Genomic DNA, 13403 nt, shown 5'->3' on the forward strand with positions numbered 1-13403 from the left:
ATACACTTTTTTCGAATCAATTCTCCTCCATTGTATCAAACGATGGTGACATCGGTCTTGCCATGCCACAGCAGCCATCATAAACGTCCCTTGCCATAGCTTCTGCTGCTGTTGTTGTTGTTGCTGCTGCTGCAACAGCAATGACACAATGACAATGACACTTTCAAAAGTTGTGTGTATGTCGCCGTGTGTCGCTTTAACATGTGCTTTGCAATTGATGTGTTATTACAAAAGGTGAAGGCAATAATGGTCAATGCTTACGGCTAGAGCTATGAAATGAACCTTCTCATATCATTCTCATTCGCTGTTGCCTCGCTCGCTCGCTCGCTCACTCACTCACTCTTTGTCCAACAAATAGTCTGGCAATGGCAATGCAACGGAAATTACACTGACACCCAGGAAATCTGAAAACACGCACAAACAGAGACACGTTGACTTGGCGAATGAAATGTGACGCCAATCCCTGTCTTATTGGATCGATGTGGTGTTATTGGATCGGATTGGATGGGATGGAGAGCAGCAACATCAATGGATCTAATCTACGCTTACACCGAATGATGAGTTCGAACGAAAGGCATGTTAATGACAAATGGCAACCCTGCAAGTGGTAGATGCATGTTTTCGTGTCAGGTCACGGAATGGCGTCAGTTCTTGTTGTTGTTGTTGTTGTCTGCCATGGTGTTACAAGCAGTGGTGAGTGGTGTTGCTTCGCTTGTCACTTATTCGATATTCCTTTTATTTTTGATTGCAGAAGCATTTACTATGAGATTTCAGAAGTCAACTTATTTATTCGGCAAAGACAGTTAATAACATCTCTGTCTGTTTTGCTTCAGATTCAGGAGAAATACGTCTTCATATCAATTAATCTATATATGTGTGTGGACAATGAGGCTCCTCTGAGCTGAGGTGATAATATTGAAATTATATCATATATTCGCTATATTGTTATATAGATTTTAAATTTCAAAATTTCCAACATTAAAGGCTATATTTCAATGGTTGGTACCTCACAATTGAAATGTATTAGCATTACTAAATCATGGCAGCCATGGGATCTTTAAAAATCCACGGGATCTTTAAAAATCCAAATACGAGGGCTAGTCTAAAACATGAATATAAACTGGGCACCCACCACCATAGTATGATATGTTAAGTTCACCATTCCATTTATAACTCTTCGAAATAATCATCTTAGAGCCCATAAAGTGTACATATTCCTGATAGGTATATAATTTAATGTGAATGTAGCCATTGGCGTCCGTCTGTGGAAATCATCCTAGCTTTCAAACGGAATAAGATAGGTTGATAACATTATACTCTGATGTAGTTACATATGATGTATAACAGTACCGTCAGATATAACTTATTTCGGTTTTGTTAGTCATGATTTGAACTAAATTTTCTGTAATTTGGCAGATTGTTTTCCCTGTACGTCGAAACATGATCCATGATCATTCACATCCAAGTTTAGGTATAATCCCTATATAACTGTATCTCCCAATATTCGGTACTTTACTAATGGTGGATGGTATCAAAAGTTCGGAATTGTAATTGCTTTTTTATCTCTTCAATATGTAAAGGTATTACTTATTTATTATGACTTATGTAGACTTATGACAAAGAGCCCCCCCGGAAACAATTAAAATACCGAAAATGATCATAATGCCGAAAGTCCGAAGGTATCAATATATTGTTCTATTTCTAATCAGGTAATATCGCGGTCCTATACTGAAAATTTTCAGCAATGAAATACGACAGGAAGAATTAGCAATTCTGATTTCTAACTTCCGGAAAAGAATAGAAACTACAAACAACTTGACTTCAATTTTTACTCTGATCAAGAATACATATTTCCAAGGACATTCCGAGATATTTCAATGAAATGGTGAAGTCAACATACCCAAATGTTATGATGAAGGGTCCAAGATCTTCCATTATGGAATAACATAAAGTGTGACCAAAACATTACCTATGAACTTTTAGCATATAGGATCCACCTTTACAAATACATTTTCCATTTCTTTACAGTTTCTGTGCGTGCCCCTACCCCCACTAAGATGAGTACATACATTACTTATTTGTGGCGATTCAATTTAATATCATCTCGTGTAATAGGAAATCATTTGAAATGGATTTAACTTCCTTGTGAATAGAGCAATGAACCAACAAATGAAAGATACTCGCATTTGTGATGCTTTCTCGCTTACGGTTCGATACAACATTGAGCCGACATCTTTATTGCTGAATTCCGATAGCATTTGTCCAGATATGATTTTTTATGAAGAAAATAATATCTACTGTAACACATTTTACTATCACGACACAACAATAACAAGAACAACAACAACAGCAGCTACGACAGCGACGACGATGATGATGACACCATGAACGGCAACAGTAGCAACCTGCAAGTGTGATAATGTACATGTTGCTGATGACGTTAACGTTAACGCGGTTTTTGTTGCTTCTTCCACAGCATTGGTAGATATGGCAATATGCGAGTCGATCTCGTTCTCTTCTTCCTCGTTTTCTTCATATATTTGATTCCCTGCACACACACACGTGTACACATATCCGAATAGCAGATAATAATTTACACCATTTAAACTGAAAAGCGAACAGAGTGCACACACAAAAAACGCTTTAACGTTAAAGTGGTCCGTACTGAGTGCTGGTCCAATGGTGAGACTAGGTGGCCGGTCGACTTGCCTGGCAGAAATGCATTTAAACGTCATTGTCGCCATTATCAAAATACAATTGCATCTGTTTCATATGTCAGCAGCAATCTATTAATTTGTCAACATTGCTTACACCAACGACAACAGTAACGGCAGAACCATCGGCAGCAGAGGTGGCTGAGAAAACACCAACAACACTTTTGGGTCAAAAACAAAGATTCGCACTGCACTCAGGCTCAGCGACAATACAACGAACACAAAAGGCTGGCATGGAAAAAGAAGAGGTTGAAATTTAACGTGAATTGAATGAACCGAATGCAGTTGGTCCAATGCACAGTAATTTACAGGCCTCACAAACACACACACACACACCGACACGAACGCAGCAGGCTGGAAATTAATATTCCAGCAACAGTTAAGATAAGCGACAAAAGTGTGAACGACAATTACTACAGTTGCTGCTGTTTCGGCCAGTTCGGGTAGAAGATTCCAAGTAGCAGCTGTTGTGATTTCGTGGCGGGGTGGAGACACGATTGACCATCACTGTCCACCACCGAATTGATAGTCTTTTTTTTTTCTCACAGCCCAGATGAAGCTGGGCCGAAGACGTCGATGCCGTGTCGCCGATGGTTGGTGTGATGAAGCTGCTGTTGCAGACGTAAATGAAATGAATTTTACTGGTGTCTAAAATGGAATTAAAAATACAAAACAGGCCAATAAATCTCACACAAGTGTGAGATTTTAACTCTCAACAACATGGCTGTTGACTGCAACAACAACAACAGCAATAACAACATTTCCCTGACTGGCTTTTCATCGGCGATGGTGATGATGGGGGTAGACAGAATTAGCAAACGTCAACATTGATCGTTGCTGGTCATGAATGAATCAAGCTGCTGCTGCTGCAACAGCGTGACAATGATTCATTGTTGTTGCCCACCGCTGCAGTTGCGATCAATCTGCAAGTCTAGATGTGTGAGTGCTAAGTTTTGTCTCTGTGTGTGTGCGTGTGATTTTGGAAAACACTGACAACATTTATGACACGACACAGGTGCCACTAAATCTCATTTCATCCAACGGCAAGTGATAAACATTTGTTCATAGATTTAAAACCCCTCTCTGCCCGGCAATCTTCATATGTTTTCCTTCCTTCTTTCGGCTTTTGTTTCTCAGCTATTTTACGATTCTCATTTAAAGCTCGAAAATAAACGGCAATCTTTGTTTTGTATCGTGTGGGCAATAAATTGTCAAGTGATATCGTTGGTGCAAATTATAGCGTCGACATGCTGTGCAACTCAACTTGCCGGTAGTGATTTTTTTCTCCGCGACCAAATAACTCCTCTCCACCTGGCCCAAGGTAAGTGGTTGCTGGGTGCTATGCAGTTCAAGTTTTGTCGCTCAGACTCTCAGCATCGGTCCGGTGTCGTCTTTGCGGTTCTTTCGGTACCCTGCGTGTGGTTGCATAACTTTAGTGGAGCAAATTGTTGGCGTTGTTATTGGCTGTCTGCCTGCCTGCCAGAATGGCTAGCTAACTGGATGGCACTGCTCAATATTAGACTTGGGCCACCCGGCGTGCGTGTTACTATTGAACAGTAACTCCTTGCGTGCTTTCCCACTCTACCAGACGCAGACAATTTTCCTGATGTCTAAAACAATCTATGATGAAATCTGGAAAATGCCATAAAACCGAAGGAACTGAACACAGACTCAGAAACTGAAATATTCATTAAGAAATAAAATCGTGTCGCGAATGGGTGTTTTTTTTTTAGTTTGTGCAACAAGTTTTGCTCATACAAAAAAAGTAACGGCAACCCTAAACTCTTCTCCACAAACCGTTCGTCCGTCCGATCGTCCATCCGTTGAAGACGGCAAAAGAGATCACTTCGAGTGATTTGTTTGATATGCCACAATGTAGGCAAATCTCTTAAGCTCGATAATATTGCAATAGTTCAATGCAAAGTAATAGGCAGGTTTACAGGCCGCTTGTTTTAAATGTGGTTCCTGAAAATGTACATGTGTGTGAGAATGTTAAAGAAGTAATCGGAAGGCCTTTAAGTGGTGGCCTTTTCTTTTGGATTTTGTTTAAAATTTGGGTACATATTCTACATTGTTTACCTACGGTTGGTCACGGATTGGGGTTTAGAACAAGTAAAAAAGCAGCTTTGTTCGGCCCGGCCGAACTTTTGATATCCTCCACAATTTCAAAGGAACTTGAGCAATTAAAAAAAATAAGAATACTACCACGTACACGAAAACCTTTATGTGGGGACTATACGCAGTCGTGCACCTGCATACGAATTTTTTGTCATAGGCTGTAGTGCCCATTACGAACTTCAAATGCGAAATTTGTTATAATTACGGTTATCAATGTCCAAAAGTCATGAAAATACGAAGTATCGGGAGGTACCTCATATGAAGGCTATACGAAGACGTGGACCTGCATACGAAATGTTTTGCCATAAGTTGTAGTACCCATTAAGATCTTTCAATACGAAATCTGAAACAATTCCGTTAAATAATGTTGCTGAAATCGTCAAAATACCTACTATCTGGAGGTGCCGTTATTGGGGGCTTTACGAAGACGTAGACCTTCATATAAAAATGTTTGTCATAGGTTGTAGTACCCATTAGAATCCTCCAGTGCGAAATTTGAAACGATTCCGATGAATAATGTTGCTGAAATCAATCATTTGAAACGATTCTGATGAATAATGTTTCTGAAATCATCAAAATACCGGCTATCGGGAGGCACCGTTATATGGGGGCTATACGAAGACGTGGACTTGCATACACACATTTTATTGTAGAACCCATTACGAACTTCAAATACGTAATCATACATATGCTCTTTAAAAGAAGTTTAACTCAAAGTAGAATGTGGGCATTGACAAGCTTCTTTTCACATATTTGTTGAAATTCGGCATTAGTTTTAGTCCTTATATGCCTTTCGATTTCTGGAACTTTGAAGCCTAAAAATTCTTCTTGTATCACAATATTTAATTGCCGAAAATAACATGAGTTGAGGGATATATATGCGTTCATTAAAAGAATGATATATGATATATAGAATGATATTTCGTAACTGAAAATGTAATGAAGAGCATTTCCCCCAAAAGATCAACCTGACATTCCGCCACTGTGTTCTTCGCGGAAAATTCAACATCTCATATATTTATTTCTTTTCCAAGGCGAGTGTGCGCGTGTTTGTCAAGACATCATTCATTAATTAATTAATGATTTCTATTGAGTGTCTGGATACGTTATCACAAAGAACGGATCTTAACAAAGCCATTAAAGAAAATTTCCGCAAATCGAAGAAAAACCTGTGTGGAATTTTCATTGAGAACTGGTATGTAAACGCTGAAAACGTCTGGGCAGGAGAGCAAATGGGTGCTAACTAGCAAATGGTTGGAGTTTCAAGCTGTTTGAAGTTGTTTGTCTAGTGGTTTGATGAATCACCTTGATTCTCACCGGCCGAACAAAATGTTTGGAGGACTTTGAGGAAGAATGGTAAGCAAACGCTCATCTTTGAAAAATGATGTGGCAGCACTGCCCGATTTAATGAGTTGTTTGCATCTCCTGTTGTCAATCGAGTGTCGCTCTGGTGATAAGCAACTTTGTAATTAAAGTTTAAAAAAGGGCTATTTTTTTATTTTAAAGAGGCATACGTACACTTCAATCCTTTTAGTCTTTTGTGAACTATTTTAGGCTTTTCTCGCTATTATTTTGCTATTTTGCTGGGGAAATGCAAATAAAGTTTCCATTTCAAATGCAATTTTCACATAAAAGCTTTTTTAATGGTTATTTTTTTATTTTGGGCAAATGCGAGTAGAAGTTAAACTTTGCAATGCAAATGTTGCATCCCCCCACACCCTTGACAGCCAACACCAACGAAAAAAGAGTGTTCTAGCTTTGAGAACCGCCAGCTCGACTTAAATGTTCACTCATTCATCAGCTAATAAAAGCCTTAAACCAATATGGCGAAAAGGAAAGTGGGGAATTTAGATACTGTGGCGGCAGCGTGTTTTTGCTTTGTCCTTCCACAAAAAAAAACCCAAACCCTATGTTGGGTGCTCGCTAGCCAGTGGTTAGATCTAAATGTTCGAATAAATATTTGCCTTAGCTGGCAACGAATGCATGTTCGGTGGCATGACAACATTCAGCCATCACTGGCAAATTGTTTGGTTTTTATTTGATTTCTCTAAACGAAATCATATCGCACTCGAATCTAATGGAATTGCATAGTCAAGCATTGAACAATTACGACTGGCTGTTTTACGTTCTAGTTTTCTTTCTTTTTTCGCTTTTTGGGTTTTTTGCTTTGATTGTTGTTGGCTTGTTGGCTGGTTGGTTCTCCCTTTATGTCCGTTCGATTTCGCCATTCAAAAGCGAAAATTGAGAATTGGATTCGAATTTCAATTGGATAAATATGATGTTGTGTAGCGCGTTAAAGCCAAAACTATTTATTTTTCATATTTGTTGGCGTTGAGCTCACGTACTGGATTCCACAACGACTGCCATTCAGATCAGGGCCATTAGCGAAATTTTACAGTAAATCCGATTAATACTGGCATTTTTTATGTGTGTGTGTGTGTGTGTGTGTGTTTGCTCTGCGATGGAAAATAAAAACCCAAACTGATTCACACAAATTCGTGTGTACTGACTGGGACTTCTATTTTTGTGCTATGGCTAGGAAGTTTATCCATATATCCTGTGCTCATCCTGCTCTCTGCCATTTTCGTATGCATTTCCATATTTTGTTTTTTTAGTTGCAATGCAAGTGGTAATCTCACAGTGAAGCCATAGGAATACGGGATTTTATCCTTTGTTCGGCATCCTTTTTTCCATAATATTTGTTTGACCAGCTCCAGCGCTAAATTTGGTGTACTTAGACTCCTTTGTGGCTGGGGTATTATTAAGGATTTATGATTTTCCTACTCAATGCGATTTTAGGCGGCAAGTAATATTAGATTTTACTGTTTACGATATTGACAATGGGAAATGTGACGAATTTCTATCAGAAAACTGTCCGTTAGAGAATGTCAAACTAGACCGAGAAAAGATGTTGGAAAAGAAACTATATTAAAAAAAAAAACGCTGAACTGGTGGTTTATATAACATGCAGGAACTCCTAATATGGCATATTGAATAGCTAAGAAAACTTTGGGTTGGAATTTATTTTTAAGTTTGGAATTATCATTTTCCATGAAACTGAAAACGAAATGAAGATTATCAACATATTCTGAAAACGAGATTCAAATAATTTCACCAGTGTTACCTACGTTTATGAATGGTGGAAACGTTCAAGTTCAAGAATTGAATGAGACAATTAGGTTCCCATAATAAATGTCTCGATTGCCTTTTTTGGGAAACTGCCAATTATTCTATCTAAAAGTCTAGTCCCATTTGATGATTTCTTCAAATTATTTCATTTCATAAAAAAGTGATTCTCAACATCGTTTTTAATTTGCATAAGTGAACACAGTGTCACCAACGAAAATTATGTGAACCTAGACAACTTATCGAATTGTTCGGTTCATTATCAGTTGTAATTTATACAACCCAAGTCACAAGTCTGTCATCGAATGTCGATGACATTTCACAAAAAAAGGTGGAAAAAAATATTTCAATGGTTATTCATCCACTTCAATAAATTAACATAAAATGTCGATATAAGTGTTGATTTCAGTTGGCGTAGTGATAATTACGGTCCGGCATGTAATTGGGAAAGAACGATAATTAACTGGAATGCAATGAATCGGTTCTTTCAACGAGCAATGCGTGCAATAATGTCGTTGATTTCATTCAATTAACCGTTCAATGAATGACGTACCCTACATCATTGTGTTCATGTTGTGGGTTTCTCACATCGATGTTTGCAACGAATTTTGGGAGTCTCATCCATTCGGAAATAACTTTCCGTATAATTTAATTTGGAAAAAGGTGTTGCGTACTGTAAGTATACCAAAAATACCAAGTGGTATTAAATTTTGTACTGGGTTAACAGATGTTGCCTGAACTCTCAAATTTGGCTTTAGAGCCGCAGTTATGCATTAAAAAAGTACGATATGCACTAAATGGTACAAAGTTTGGTATTTGGGGAAGGAAAATAGTTAAAGTCTAGAACTTGGCACTAGGATTTGGAATACGTCCTGAAAAGTACATAAGTTACTAAATGGTAACAGGTGCTAATTGTAGTATTTAGGGAAGGAATGTAGCTATAAATCCGAAATTTCAAGTGAGAGTCTTTTATGTTCCGTAGGAAAAAATAACTAAAGGGTTTTTAGAACTGTACTAAAATTCACTAAAATTAGTACCATTTGGAATATGTGAACGGATATAGGTAAAATCTTGAATTTTGGTGTGAGAATCAAGCTTGGGGGAAGAAATGGTTTTGAAAATGTAATCTAAGTTTCACGATAGTTGCCTAAATTGTGTTTGCGACTAATCTAATGTTGCCAGGCACGTTTCATTACAATTGATGCCCAAGACTCTAAAATGTGAAAGGTGACACTATAGTTTGACAATAAATAAAAACTTACCAGCAATGTTTCATATTAAAGATTTATGAAAAATGGAAACATTTTTAATATTTCCCATGCCTTTTGAACAGTGAAGTGTTTATTTCACATGAAACAGCCAAATCTGCCAATCGAACTATGATGTGTTGGTCAAATTTTTTACGATGAGCCATCCAGCAACAGAAATAAATAGTTACAACTAAAACATTTTATTTCTTAAATAAATAACCACGTTCAATATCTTTATCGAAACATTAACGAATGTAAAAACGCAAACGCTTGAGAACCCATAACAATTTCATGTTGGAATTAAAGTTATTCCCACTGCCAACAATCATTTGACGAAGTAAACATGGAAAATGAATGCAAGTCTTGTTGTTGTTTTTTGTTTGTTCTTCTTCGGTTCACTCTTGAGAAGTTTTGATTCCTAGCAATGCCTTTCAAATTAATTAGTATTCTGAGAATATGATTATCAAGTCTTACCTATGAATATTTAAATATGCCACTGACGACAGCAGCTACAACCAGAGCGTCCCGTACTGGCCCATCCAGCGGCGTCGTCGTCGTCGTCCATCATGGTTGATGGAACAATTTGCCTCGGCCTCACTTAATGTGGGCTAGTTGAACGTTGATTGTCGTTAAGTTGTGGGCCAAGAAAATCAACAAGTGAAGAATCTATTAACCAGAATTTAAAGGTATTTACGCTCGCTTTTATGGCCCTCTTCATTTACACCATCCACTCCTTGTGTGCGTAGCTGGAAAAACAGAAGAGAAGACGAAGAAGAAGAAGAAAGAAAAACTCATTTTTAATCAAATGACTTTGTTTGGGGTGTGTGAATGTTTGCATTTGGAAATTATGAGAACGGCTAAGCGGCCGAGCCTTAACCATTTTCCGATGCCCATCCAAGTCGATGAAGACCACGAAGACGAAGAAATTTAACGATTTCTCAGAAGCAATAGAAGTCTTGAAGTAGTGTTGCTAGTTTCACAAATAAAACGTTATTTTATGGCAAAAGTTAATGGCCCTAATAAATGGCTATTTACTAAATTGTACTGTAACTGCTACCAATTCCGATTGAGGAAAGTAAAGTCAATTCCCATAACTGCAGTATGAACTGGTTTCCCATTTTGATGTGTGTGTGTTTGTTCTTTTATTTTTTGGCAATGTGTATTGTGATTGATCCTGTTTACTTAGTGAAATTGGTTTGGAAATACCCCAACGATTTTCACTTGTACGAGTACTCACTCGCACTGGAAATGTTTGAGGTTTGATACAACCACTATGGCCTTCCCTCGACAGGATGCAAAAGCACACATTAAAAACTTCATGTTTTGCTGGCAGTTGAATTTGTGTGTGTGTGTGTGTGTTTGGATGTGTCGAAAAAGTGTTGTAATTTTTTATTGGCACACTTTTTTCACTCACTTTATTACAGACTAATAAAATTCTAAATCCCATGTTCGTTTAAGTGGCAATCCCTCTCCTAAGACCGAGGTTGTGTTGCCACCATTTTTGATTGCATGACAGTAAAGAGGAACAGATCGACCGGCCACAATCATTGAAGGCTGTTTCATTTTATAACTATGATATTGTACTTTGTTCGAAATTAACGACGGCATTCGGCATTGATTCGACGTGTCCGTCAAGGAGGCAACGGACCTGAAATCAAAGGACTTTCGGTTTTGAGAAAAATCCGTCAGACGAAGGGGATAAAGGGTGCAATGCGAACTACAAATATACGAAAAGTACTAAATTGGTATTGGATTGAAATTATATATTTGGCTTTAGAATGTGTGTGGAGTTGAGTTTGGAAATATGTACAGTATGATAAGTACTAATGGTGCTGATTTTGCTATTTGGAAACGAAATAAGGTCTAACATTTTGCTCTAAAATTACTTCTTATGCGATTTAATTGGAGGTGGATTTGGATACATTCTAAAAAGTACGAAAAGTAATAAACTGTAAAAAGTTCGGCTGGTAATATTTAGGAAAGGGATAATTAAATCTCAAATCAGAGTCTTTGATAACGTCTAGGATAAAATAACTGAAGGGTTTTCGGAAATTCGAACAGTAAGTGTACCGAAATATCTAAAATGTACTAAATTTGGTAGATAAAATCTTGATATTTGATAAGAAGTTTCAGTTTGGCAGGTAGGTTAATGTAAGGAGATGGTTTTTGAAACTTGTACTAACTATAATAAATGTACTAAATTTGGTACAATATGATTTTGAGTGATAAAGGTGGAAAGTTGAAATTAAGAATGTAAAGATGTCGTTCGGGAAATGGGTACAGTAAGGATACGAAGAGTACCAAACGGGACTAAATTTGGCATATAGTATAGGAAAATAACTGGAAATATGATTTTTGCTTTTAGGATCACTGCGAGTGCGAAGCGTTTTTGAAAAGTGGGTGATTTAAAAAAAAATTGCTATAACATGTATAGCATGCAGAGAGCTCAACTTACAAATTTGCCTATGGGCCAGACAAGGGACAGTTTTTGGAAATGGGTGAGCGTACGAAGATTACTAAACTTGGTAGAGTGTGTAGCAATACAGCTGGAAATATAAAATTAGATATTAAGATCACTGTGAGTGTGTGGGTAAGGTCAATTGTCATATAAGTACTATAACGTTTACGAAAAGCATCTCAGTGGGTGTGTAGAATTTAGTCAGTGCGGTGTTTTGGAAAAGCATTATATATGTTTAAGACATTTTCGGTAAAGAAGTAGTGGCAGCTATTCCATATATAAATCGCAATTTGGAGTTAAAATGTCTATATGTTGAGGATATAAATTGTTCGGCTAACCTAGTATCCTTAATAACTTATTTAATTTCGAACGGCACACAGAATGAAAACAAATGTCATCAATTAATAATAATGCCTATTTTTGCCTTTACACAAGGCATTTTTCATGACCATCAACATCATAAAACTTTTGCACTCCCAAATAATATTTTCCATGCCCATTTCATTTGCCCGAGAAATAAAATAAAATGAGCTCCGTTTGCACGGATATTTAGCACTGCAATTCATCGCTTAACTGTTCGTATAAATTTTTTAATGAATTTCTTAAATTTTGCAAAGGGCCAACCTACAACGCCCCATAGTAATCTTCATGAATTGAAAATTTATGAGCTCCGGCAGAGAAGGCAACCTTTTTCTGGCCATAAAAAGAAAGCCAACATAATCAATTTACCAACTACCAACTTAACCCAACTTACACATGCACATGTAGCCACCCATACACACGACATACCACACACACACACATGACATTCATATTAAAGTCTCTCAACCATATTTCTTTGGAATCTCCCACCAAAATCTTGCTTTATGGTTTCCTCCAAAGAAGTAGCCAAAGTGCCAGGCAGCATGCCCTAGGACGACCAAAGAATCGGAGGCAAACAAAAATATGTGATGTTAGAGAATGTTCGCACTTGCAACACGTCCATAAGAGCCAAAACGTCTGTTACTTTTTCAAATCTTTTAACCGCGTTCTCAAAGGTGAAATATTATAAAAGTTCATGTAGCAGAAACACGCTTTATATTGTACAAAAATCTTTGAAAATGCTCAAAACAAATGGCAAAATAAACTTGGCTTTCCACCCCCATCCCCTGGCCCCGTTGTCTGATCCCAGAATCCCCGACTAAATCTATGACCATTCAAGAAACCAATAAGCTATGAAACGGCTAAGTACTTCTAGTGCCATCAGCCTTGAGTGTATGGGTGCATGTGCGTTTGTGTGTCGTTTGCCAGAGCAGTAGCAATACCCGGTAGTAGTTGTGCCACATGAGGTGGCACTATGATTCAGTAGTTCTTGCCTTGCTTTGCTTAGCCTAGCCCAACACACACCACAACCCCGGCAACTGGCAAGAACAAGAGCTGTGGCCAGAGGAATCCGCAAAAATAAATGGCAATTGAAACCAAGTTCCACAGATACGTGAGGCGCATCCGAAACACACAAAAGTATACAATTTAATAAATAGAAAATACTCTCCCTATATGTCTATTGTGGTTGTATGTGTCAGGCAATGTTATGTTGCAACTCCGAAAACCGAAATAGAAATGAATCCGAAAGCAAAACAAGCAACGAACCAACCATCCAGGCGGGGGAAAAGAGCGAGAGCAAAGGAATCAAGAACATTGCACAGAACCCTCTGTTGAGCGGAGGGACAACAAACGACCAGTGGCTGGCTGGATAGC

This window comes from Musca domestica, unplaced genomic scaffold, assembly GCF_030504385.1.
Source record: "Musca domestica strain aabys unplaced genomic scaffold, Musca_domestica.polishedcontigs.V.1.1 172, whole genome shotgun sequence".
NCBI lineage: Eukaryota > Metazoa > Arthropoda > Insecta > Diptera > Muscidae > Musca > Musca domestica.